The sequence below is a fragment of the Colias philodice genome, chromosome 17, assembly GCF_061535455.1.
Source record: "Colias philodice isolate Cphi_HAF_F1 chromosome 17, ilColPhil1 Martin Lab GWU primary, whole genome shotgun sequence".
Taxonomy (NCBI): domain Eukaryota; kingdom Metazoa; phylum Arthropoda; class Insecta; order Lepidoptera; family Pieridae; genus Colias; species Colias philodice.
In genome coordinates this window covers 3,358,497-3,370,787 of record NC_143102.1, presented here as the reverse complement: position 1 = coordinate 3,370,787, position 12,291 = coordinate 3,358,497, and the positions used below count along the sequence as shown (strand labels likewise).

Genomic DNA, 12,291 nt, shown 5'->3' with positions numbered 1-12,291 from the left:
GACTTCATTTAATTTGGAGTGAACATTTAGTTCGTTCGTGGGTACATTTTTAATACAAAAAAATCAGATATCACGTTCAAGAACTAGTGCAAATAAATTAGTTTTCTCCACAATTCACGAAGTCATGACGCATGAAGTAATATTTATTCTACGTGTCTGAATAAAGGTCTGAATCATACAATGTTCTACCATTAGCGGGAAATATACATATAAAAAATTATAAAAATAGTTTTTTTTTTCTTGTTTGTTAATTAAAATCATACCTTTAGGTCCTGTAGCGGCTTTATATTATGTATTACGTCGAAATAGGATTTATAGTTTGTGATTTGATATATGTATGTAATTTCATAATTTATTATCTTTATGCAAATAAGACATGCCTACATAATATATTTAAAGCTCTTGATTACATATTATTTTTAATCCATAAGCATGTTTTTTAACGCACTAATTTCGTCAATAAAGAACCCAACATAGTAACATGGCGGGGACAAAAAAGTATACAATCTAAACAAAATATGTATGCGCTAAATATAATATATTACATCCATAATAATATACAGTATGCGCATACAGTATTTCTGAGACAGTCACAAATAGCTAATATTTGTACAAGTTCGCCTTGTATGTACGATTCGGGCGTGGCGGTAGGCGTTAAGTAACTAATCTTATAAACTGTAGGTAAACTCCAAGAATTCATACTCATATCAAAGATCAATTAATATAGAGCAGTTTTTTATGTCCGCAATAAATATTTTCCGATGTAATGCGGTACAGCTCTCTATATAAGGAAACATCGATTAATGCTATGCTCGAAGAAAAATTATTTAATTGACAGTTCACTAGATATGTTCGAGCCTTTAGGACTTTATACAAATAGATTATGGCAGTTATTTTTCTAATACGATCACGGGCTTTTGCAGTTTAAAATTTATTCTATAGTCGTTTATGATATTGGCAACACTAAGAGCCCATAAATTACAAACCGTTCCAAATTTAATTTTCAGAATTTCAATCCAGGTGTCACAATTGCGCAGTAATATCAAATACAACCTGTTTACACCAAGACCAAGTCACAGATAAAATATTTATTCCATATCAAGTGCTTAGAGTAAATAACGTTTAATGTTGATTTTTTATAGATTAGAACGATATTATAGTTATGTCAACACGGATGGCTTGTGGAGTTCAATATACGAGGCTTATCAAATATTTAATTGCTTTGAATATATTTTTGGTGGGCGATCCTTCGTAAATGGCAATACCGTCCCACGAGTTTTATGTGTCTTTGAGCTAATTTTAAGCTGTACGATTATCCGCTGTTTTATTTCCTCATAATTTATAATAACGGTATTTAGAAAGAAAAAAATGCTAAAAAATACATGAATTTTTTTTCTTATACAATAAATAAAATTGATTTTAAAATAAAGAATGTAATAAAATCTTAATTGTTACCATTTTATTGTTTAGTTTCATTTGGAAGCAACAATTTGCCAAAAAGGAAACAAAGAATACAATTATTTCCGAACAGTGAAACTTGAACTTTATCTGTGCGAATTCTCAAGGCATGGTATTTTTATGTGCACGCGCCTAAGGTTCTTACCTCGATGCCTTTGCACGGGCACATTTTAAGCCAATGTCAAATATTTTTAGGACTTTATAGTATTGAATTCATTTCATTTAACTTTCAATATTCTCAAACAATAGGTAACAAAAATATATCCAGTTTATTAAAATAGAAATAGAGAAATTTATTTTACAGTAGCGGTCCGCCCCGGCTTCGCCCGTGGTACATATTTACGTTTTCTCTACATAAAAACCATCCTCGTACTTCAAGGAATATAATAAAAAAAGAATTATCGAAATCGGTTCAGCCGTTCTCGAGTTATGCGCTTACCAACACATTTTGCGATTCATTTTTATATATTTTACATAATATATTACATAAGATATGCCTGCAAATATTTTCGCTTTGAAAAATTGTTGTTTTTTTAAATATGTAAAATAAACTAAGAATATCTAATAACAAATATTTTAAAATTCAGAGACACGGATACAAATGAGTAATCATAGAAAAATGTACATAAAATCATTATCTACTCATAGATATTGATAATAAAGTTTCCCACGAACATTATCTTAGCCGGGAGAGCGTGGGTGTAATTCGGTAATGAATACAAAAAATATTAGGTCACTATTTGCGGGAATACGCGATAAACGCAACACCGAAGGTCGGAGGTCCTTGCGTCAAATGAACAAGTATCCACGCGCTAATATATTCAACGCGGCGATTGATGAAGTGGAATTTCTTAGAACCGTCTCACTCACAATGGAATTATGATAATTTATCGGTTGGCTTGTGCCGGCTGAGTGTGTGGGAACGCGCAAGGCACGAGCGTTCCCACGACACGCCGGCACGGGGAACAATGTCTTGCGGTGTATGAAATCTTGCGGCAGTTACGACATTCTTCTTTGGAACGTTAAAACACCTTCGCTTCTGTTACAGCGTAAGCGACATTCGCGGTGCTGTAGCGGTACTTTTCACTGCTTGAGAAGGTTCGTTTTGTCACTTAAGACGTTCTGTAGATAAGTGCTGAGAGACAGAATTGGAGTAAGTAGCGTCACGGCAGTTTAGACCGCACAATGGCTCGGTTTCAAATCGACTAGCGGTGCTGGGAAATCACACCTCCACGGATGTAGCGATTGTTATTGTTTTGTGACTAATTGGCTTTGATACTTGCAAAACATTGTGTGTGATGCATCGTACATGTGTCGGAAGATTATGATTATGCAATTATGTATTTATACACCTAGGTACCTAGTTGTTATGAGACAAATTGAAAATTATAATTTTCTACAGATGTGGTCACAATAATCACAAAGTTTCATTTCTTCACAAAGAGTCTGTAAACTATAGTAAAATATTAATAGGTATTTATTTATCTATTGTAAGATATAATACGCACAAATAAATTGTATTATGAAGGAATTCACGAACCTTAGTCATATCAGGTTTACAACCGCATAGCTTGCATAAAGCGCAAAATCTAGTACATTTTATAAATCACTGATAATAAACATTAGCTAAGTAAAAAGTTAAAGCAATTTCTACCCGTGTCTGTCTGTCTGTAAGGGCGTATTCAGAAAGAAAGCTTGAAACTTATAAGCGCTTATAAGCGCTTATCGGCGCTTATAAGCGCTGGTAACCCGAGCAGGAAAATATATGAACATGCGCTTATAAGCGCTGATAGGCGCCGACAAGTTTGTTGAAACTTGTTGAAACTTGTCGGCGCCTATCAGCGCTTATAAGCGCATATTCATATATTTTCCTGCTCGGGTTACCAGCGCTTATAAGCGCCGATAAGCGCTTATAAGCGCTTATAAGTTTCAAGCTTTCTTTCTGAATACGCCCTATGGAGCGATAACGCTGTGTGTCGCCGAGACCGCCGCTCGGCTAGGGCTGTCACCTATTAGTATAAATATCTATTTATATTATACCTTATTTTCGTCATATTTTATTTAATTGGTAATAATATCACAATAATGTCATAACGTGTGAAATTTATAAAAATATTTCAAAATGTTATATCGATGCATTTTTTATCCCTATTTTTTTAAAGATTCTCTAGCAGCGTGCGTCACATCTATTCACTATTTATCTTAAATAATACTAAAACGACAATTTAATGCCATTCACGTTTCCACTTTTTTGTATTTCACATTACGTTTTCGTCTTTATACTTTCCCCTAAAATTTAAGATACAGGAGTGTGACAGTGATTTACTGAGTTGCCACAAGTCATATTATGAATGACGGCTTGTTCGTGACCCCTCAGGACGTGCGCGGAGGGTACAAGTGACATTGTGAGACGCTGCCCCTACGTCTGCGAAGTAATCTGGAGGGAACGCGTGGGAATAAGACTAGCCAGGTGCGATCAGCTGACACCCCTAATAGACTGAACAGCTGTAGTGATTTAATGTTTATTATTTTAAAAAATAACGGTTATTTTTTAATAATATTTAATACGATTTTGAAATTGAATGTTTTTTTAATCAAATTATAAAACAAATTGTTTATTAAGTTTTAAAAATTCAGTGAAGAAATTGAATTTAAATTTTTAAGTGAAATTAGGTACTCAGTAAATCAATGCACTGAATGTAGGAATAAGAATAATTTAATGTTAAAAAATATTCTTTAATATATATGTCTTCTTTTAATTAGTTGAATCAAAAATTTATAGTATATCTATCTTAAATAAATAATATTATTAATTATTGTAATAATATGTAGGTACAATAAAAAGTTATAACAGTACCAATATTGTGCAATGCGGCACCCCTATTTTTATCACGGGCGTTTTGCCACTACGCCGTAGGGCGCATAAAAGCAACGCAACAAGCGGCGCGCGCGCCATTCGCTCAAACTCCGTCGCGAGAGCAACACCAATGATACTACCTGCTCGCACCATGTCCCCGCACGGGGCCTTCCACCCTCCCTCACACGCGCACCCAGACGAAGAACCCGTCTCTCGAACCTATCAATACAGAAAAGTTATGAAACCTATGCTCGAAAGAAAACGTCGCGCCCGCATCAACCGGTGCCTCGACGAGCTCAAGGATCTAATGGTGACCGCGCTCCAAGCCGAAGGCGAGAACGTCTCCAAGCTGGAGAAAGCAGACATTCTGGAACTCACAGTTCGCCATCTCCACAGTTTAAAACGCCGTGGACAATTAGTGCTGAAACCTGAAATGTCGTACGCGGAACGCTTCCGCGCCGGATTCGCGCAGTGTGCTACCGAAGTGTCGCAGTTTATAACAAACGCAACAGTGGCCGCGAACGCTATGCATAGACAGGGTCCCGTCGACCCTCAAGCTGGAGCGAGGTTACTGCAGCATTTAAGTAATTGTATACGAAGATTGGAAACTCCGCCCGTCGTTCAGCCGCAGCCGATTGCGCCTAATGGTGTTGCGCGGCCGACACCTGTGCAGGCGATCGCGCCGGCTCCCGTTCCTCCTCAACCGATGCAGAGGACAGTGCTAACGGAGAGGAGCCTGAAGAGGCCCATTGAGGAGCCGATTGACGTGGAAACGATCGGGCCGAAGAGACAATACGCGCCGCCCTCGCCGCCGCACAGCCCCGCCTCCGAGACAGACTCCGCCCAGTCGATGTGGCGGCCGTGGTGACGGGCGCCGGCCGCCGAACCTCGTCTCATGATCTCGCATGCTCTCCATCCAGGATTGTGTCAACTGTGTGATAGTTAAAACTTAAAAACATTTTGTTGTTTTACCGTTAACGTTCCTAGAACCGATGTGTGTTATCGCATGAACGCTTTGCTTGTTGAAGTTTGTTTTTAATTTAATAAAGTTAGTTTTTTTTTCTTGTTCTAAATTCGTGTTATTTTTTCGACTTCAACGTCTTCCGCGTCGGGGATATGCATTTATTGTAAGACACTTTTAAAGTACCGTAATGTTAGCTGTTAAGTTTATTACTGTGATAACTATTCATAGTATTCAGTTAAACTTTGTTAGAACTCTTAGGATTGTTAGAATTATATAGAGACGTTCGCTTAGACTTTATCGCTATTATAGACGAATAATAAAGAATGAGTTGTATTTATAAAACTTTATTTGATTTCGACTCCTCGTTAATATCAGAGATAAGACAAACTGGACATAAACGATAAAAAATAAGCATAAGAAGTTGCAGTATAAAAACCGAAACCCACAATTTCGACAAGATAGCAATCGTTATGTAAATTAGCTAGTGATAAAATCGATGTGCTTGCGCGATAATTATCGTAGCAAGTTCCACGTCGAACAATAAAAGTGTTTCATGAAATATTCACGAGTACATCCACTAAATGTCAATTCCCACGCTGTCTCCGCTAGCCGCTAGCTTCGTAATGCTCTCCAACTATTACGATACCTCGTGTTTTGAGAACTGCCTTATCTAACAATCTAATACTTTTTATCCAGATTAATGTGTAACATTACAAATGTAAACATGCCGCCTATAACTGGTATTTTTAAATGAATTTAATTATGTCGTTTTCACACTGTATAATTTATATCAGATATCCATAAAATTAAATTCATAATTATAATGTATTCACATAAATCAATAACTTATGTAGTTTACATTATTTAACATGTTTAGGAAATGTTTTAATAATTTTGCTCTAACATATTACACATAAGTTGCAAGTTTATAAATCAAGTGTTTTTTTAGAAATAAATATATCTACATTTTGTTGCTATGGAAATACAAAGTTTATTAAATAACAGCTGTATATTAAGCACACGAAAATCTTTTATTAGTTCTTATTAATACTTTGCGACAAATAATACTTTTGCATTCATATTGTCCATTCAATTGCCATATCATGGACCAGTCACGTACATATTATTAGTACCTATAGTATTATATTATCTGTGATGATTTAAATTACAACCTACCAAAGTGAGAAGCCCTTAAATCTTTCCATACTCCATAATTACACTTACCGAAGTAGCATCACCACAAATTGGTCCGATTCTAATTGTGTTGCGTGCCAAGCCGTGGGAACGTGAAAATAATATGAATAACCTCAATTCAACTTAACGTTATTACCGTGAGATATTTGGTGGAAAATTAACATCGCTTCAGAGTTCATTGTTTTTGGAAAACAATTTTTTTGAAACAATCAATATAATTTCTTGATTGTAACGTTCTGTTGTATGAGCGTTTCTACGTTTGTAAATATTCTGAGGCGAATGGAAACTTACACGAAGGTTCATTAGAACCTTTGAAATTGTTGGCTTCAAAAAAAGAGGGTTTTACTTTTTTGAGAGTTAAGATATAGAGTTGAACTCAAAAGGAAATGCTAAAAAAGAATAACCTTCACAATTTTAATTTTAATTTAACAATTTTAAAGAAAATTTAAGAAAGCTCTTTAAAGCTCTCTTGATTTTGCACGAGCAAAATTCGTAACATCATCATACTTGAAAACATTATGCATTTAGGTATTATACCTCTATTTCATATGATAGATAATATATGTAAGTACCTATAGAATTTTATTACCAGCTGTAATATGTGTATGGCAACCCAAAAGTATATTTAAATTGATTATTATCTCTACTAACTCTTTTAAAATAACCGAAAAGTCGGTGTCAGTTATAATCCAGTAATATAAACAATTATCTTCATTTGATTACAATCTAAATAATAAAATCTGAACGACCTTTCTTTACGATGTTTATCAAAGGTGTAATATATTTAAGATATTATAAACAAGTGACCTTAAGATCGCCTTTTTTACTGTTTATTATGTTTATAAATTATTATAATTCTTTTTCGTGGGTGATACACGACGTAGTGATGTGTCGTGTGTTGTTATAAATCCGTGCTTGAAATCTTCTAGTAGTACCTATATATAGTAGAAGAGAAAAATGTTTATAAGTTTAAATATTTAATTTGATTTGAAGAGAGAGCTCTGTATTTTAATTAGATCTCATTCAAAATTTCGTTTGTAATTTCCGTAGTTTTATAAAATTCAACAGATCTGCCTTGTTATAGGCCACATGTACAAGCGTAGTTAATTATTTATTTAAAGAAATAATTATTGTCGTTGATAAATATTTTCCAATAAACTGATTGATTTTTTTTTAATATACTTACTTAGCAGAAGGCAGAAAAGGCTTAGCATGTTACATAATAAATGTAGTACGTAGGTAAATTTCGTTAATGTAAATGTAGAGTCAACATAAATTTAGATTTGATCCGTCAGATATTATTCAGAAGAAAATTATTTGCTACTAGCGGTCCGCCCCGGCTTCGCCCGTGGTACATATTTCGCAATAAAAGGTAGCCTATGTCCTATCTCGGGTATCAAAATATCTCCATACCAAATTTCATGCAAATTTGTTCAGTAGTTTAGGCGTGATTGAGTAACAGACAGACAGACAGAGTTACTTTCGCATTTATAATAAAAGTATGGATAACAAAATAACTAAAAAACATGCTACTTGAAAATTTTAAATCAAAAGTAATTATTGATTGAAAACCGCGAAGTTACGTATAGTCATAAAAATAAGAGTAGGTACCTACAATGTTCTAAAGGTTTACGAATTTAGCGTAAAAAGTAAAAGTAAAATGTATTAACTAATCTAACGTCTTACATAACACTACTTTCAGATTTGTTGGTTAAGTCTGTAAAGAACTATGGGTTTTAAAAAATATACTTACTCGTTATGATAAGTTTCAGTAGACGATATTATGTTTTATTTACATAACCAGGAAAGATCGATTAATTTTGTTGTTAGATTAGGTATATTAGTATGGATATTACCAACATTATGCATTGTATTATATTATTTACTAGATTTCCGCCCGCGGCTTCGCCCGCGTTTGCAAAGGAAAACCCGCATAGTTCCCGTTCCCGTGGGATTTCCGGGATAAAAACTATCCTATGTGTTAATCCAAGTTACCCTCTATATGTGTGCTAAATTTCATTGTAATCGGTTCAGTAGTTTTTACGTGAAAGAGTAACAAACATCCATACATCCATACATCCATACATCCTTACAAACTTTCGCCTTTATAAAATAAATAATTAGATTTAATCTGCTTTTATTTTCTATACCTAGTATTAGAGTTTACTTTTAATATAAATTACATAGTAAGTTTCTCTTATCATGTAATTAAATTTATTTATTTTCTCAAGAAATGAAGGCAGTTCTTAGATTCTTTACAGCATAACATAATTAAATAAGCTATTCTAAAGAGCAATACTAAAAAGCTGTATGACATGATAATGAACTGAAACCCTCTAGGAGAACCTGTGTTCTATTGACCTAACATAAAATATCACTCATAATAATCGACTCTATTTTTAGTTCAAATGGTGATAAGTTACAACCATAGTTGTTTATGTTCAAGTACCGTTTATCAAACACGTAATTAAAATAAATTAATAAAATGAATGGACCTTGATCGCACGAGGTGAAACATTTGGTTATTTATAATTATTATCCGGTTTATTTCGCTTCACTTGAACGCGTCACGATTTTCATTTTTAAAACCTCGTGAGAGATGCACGATGCAATTAAGATTAGCGTTCATGTGTCAGGCTTTTTTTAATATTGAAAGCGCGGGTTTGAGGCGTGATAGTATAGTTCAAGATATCTAGAAAACCGGGTTTATTTAATGTGCTATTAAATATTATAGAGAATAAGGAAAAGATTTCAAACATTTTATGGTATCTTGAATATAAATTCTCATGTATTTGTTGAGATTTTAGAAATCTAGATAAGAAAATGCGTTATTCTCATCATGGTTAGGTATTTTATCTACAACTCAATTAATAAGTATTAATTATAAAAATAATTTTAATTTAATTAATCCATGCAAATCCTTGTCGACTTTAACTTTGCACTGCATATAAAAAGTCCATAAGCATCCTATTAAAAAGCATAGCATCGCTCCCAGTGTTGAGATATAAACATGAAGCGGTGCGATGTCGATCTGTCAGTCCGTCGTGAGCGCGGCGCGCGACCCTGTCACGCGTTGTATTGCACGAGAATACAGGTACGAATTGTATGTTGTTGTTTATTTAATTCTTCTGATTTAATACTAAGGGTAAATTATAGAGAAAAACATTGGCTACATAAAGCATCGCTCCCAGTGTTGAGACTTGAGATATAAACATAAAACGGTGCGATGTCGATCTGTGAGTCCGTCGTGAGTGCTGCGCGTCCCTGTCACGCGTTGTGTACGAGAATATTGGTGCGGTTTTTTTTTATAATACAATACAAGGCAATGATAGGGGAAAACATCGAGCAAATATTTAAAAAAAAAGTAAGTGATAAATGGCGTCATTCGGCATGTTCTTATGCCAATTGGCACTATAGTTAGGTATCTAATAAAACTAGCAAAAAAATCAATTCCATCAGAATGAGTAATTATTATGAATATGAGGAAAAACGCTCATCCTCCCAGTCCGTGCCTGCACTTGGCTCGCCACAGGCGATAGTTTTCCCACGGTCGCGGCCGCTTCGTGCTCAAGTATGAACTGCCATTTGCATGCCCTCCCCACCGCATTACACAACCAATTTAACAAGCACCGCGGCTCTAAATCATTACTTATCACGCGTCACCTATATAACTTGGCCGGGTTACAGCCAATTCATTAGAGGATCCGTAGCGCGAATTACAGATTACTGCGTAATTGTGATGAATCGTTCTCGTATTGGGGTCTTGTTAGACTGTATGTAGTTTATATAGTGATCATGAAACGTTGTGAAATGTTTTGTTTTTTATTTAGAAGATTATTATTTATCATACTTAGTATATAATAAAGATCAATTATTGTGGTTAGTGTAGAAAATATTTTCAAATATAAAATTGAACTGATTTAAAGAATTTATCTGTAAAATATCGAGACTTTATTAGTTCAATGGCTTTTTCTTATCACTTCTCTTATATTAATGCATTATTTAATATTTTTAAAACTGTATACTCGAATGTGTATAAATAGATATTGTAATTTCAAAAAATCCTTTCACTCATTACTGTCGATATCAAAATTTATTACCATTGCAAAGAATCATTGCCGAATGCACACATCAATTATAATATCTAATAAAAGTTAATATAATTATAATATCCAGTCTACCGGAGAAGCAAGGTTGTAATTACCACCCGTGCCGCCCATCCTCTTCATAAGGTCATTTAATATTAAATTAGTGGCTTTTTGAACTCCAAATAGCTTGTATGCAATATGTAATATAATAACTTGAAGCTTTTTATGGGATAGTTAATCAAAAAATAACACTAAAACAACGATTAAGACAGTGTTTTGAAATAAAATATTTTCTACTTTTGATGCTCTAATTATCTAAATAATATTTAGATAGACGGCTGCTATTTTATCATATGAAACAAATTTGTTTGTCTTATTACCTGTAGCACAGATAATATAATATCTACTATTGTAGCAATGTGCTGATATTATCATCCATAAAAATGTTTGGCAACAATCTAAACATTAGCCCCGAAGCCCCGCAAGATAAGTATTTACGGTAACAAAATACAGTACAAACATCTATTCAAATAAATATTCTTGCCGAAAAGAGTGTTTTCCTGTTTTTTTAAGTAAGTCGCTTTATAAACAATACAGCAGTAAAGCGATTATGACCGGGCCTTTAAACCGCACGATAATGTTCAGCAATTTGTTTTCTAACGGACACTTTTTAATTTGCCGTCTTCAAAGCGGTTACTTTCGGCATGCCCATTCAGAATCGTACACAAGCCAAACAATAAACGCAAATAAACATAAAATTCCGCTAATGGACCAAAAAGAATCACCAATTGCGCAAACAAAAGTAAAAACTGTTTCCTTATTGAAAACAATAAATCGCCGTGAAAGTGTACGGGCGAGTAAAACATTGGAACGGCGCCGTTTATCCACGGGATCGTGATAAAACATAAATTCATAAAAACCGAATGAGCTATCACTGTTTAAAATACAGCACTTCGCGATTATTGAGAAACCAGATCGTCTGACGTTCCCACGCCGTCTTTCCGGCCGAGGCGAATTTTGACAGATAACTATAGAATCACTAACAACGCGAGTACAGACAGCAAATGTTTTAAGATTAATGAAAGTTTGATTGCTATTGTACTGTTTGATTGATAACTCTGTTATATGCTGCAATCATCGCTAATTCGTATGTGCCCATTTCTTTCGTTGTAAGAGCGTATTCGGTTGAGGAAAATAGTTATTTGATGATTTTAAAATTACAAGAGGATATACGTGTAAACCATAAGGAGCGCCGAAAATTACTCTATAATAGTGACAATTTATTCACCAAATATCTCGATAAAACTGCTCTACATAAGATTCGTATGGTATTTTAAACTTACAACTTAATAGTTCATTTTTTTCCAATCACAATACACAAACATTCACTACAATCAAAGACACGTAACATCTAGTAGTCATCTTTAGAATGAATAGACATATTTTTTTGCCGACTGTACTATAAAAAAGTGGCGGTATCAATTAACTGCGGCGCCGCACATCGCCAGCGAGTTCTGTAAACTATTGATTCTGGTTTACAAGCCATTAACTGTTCTCCAAGCTTTATAAGTGTCTAAAAAAGCCCAATTAGCTCGTTATGGCGGGGTGTGCTTTCGCTATGTAAATAATGAACGCAATTTATACGGTTGATACAAAGAGTTTTTATAACCTTTTTGCTGGATACTGGCTGTTTGTAATTGAATATAAGTTGAAAAAAAGTTATGAATTAT

General features: G+C 34.2%; 1 pseudogene; it reads left to right on the top strand.

Annotated features, from left to right (window-relative positions):
- The first annotated feature begins 4,415 nt into the window (after positions 1-4,415).
- Positions 4,416-5,621, top strand: LOC149480948 (enhancer of split mbeta protein pseudogene; annotated as a pseudogene).
- The last annotated feature ends 6,670 nt before the right edge of the window (positions 5,622-12,291 follow it).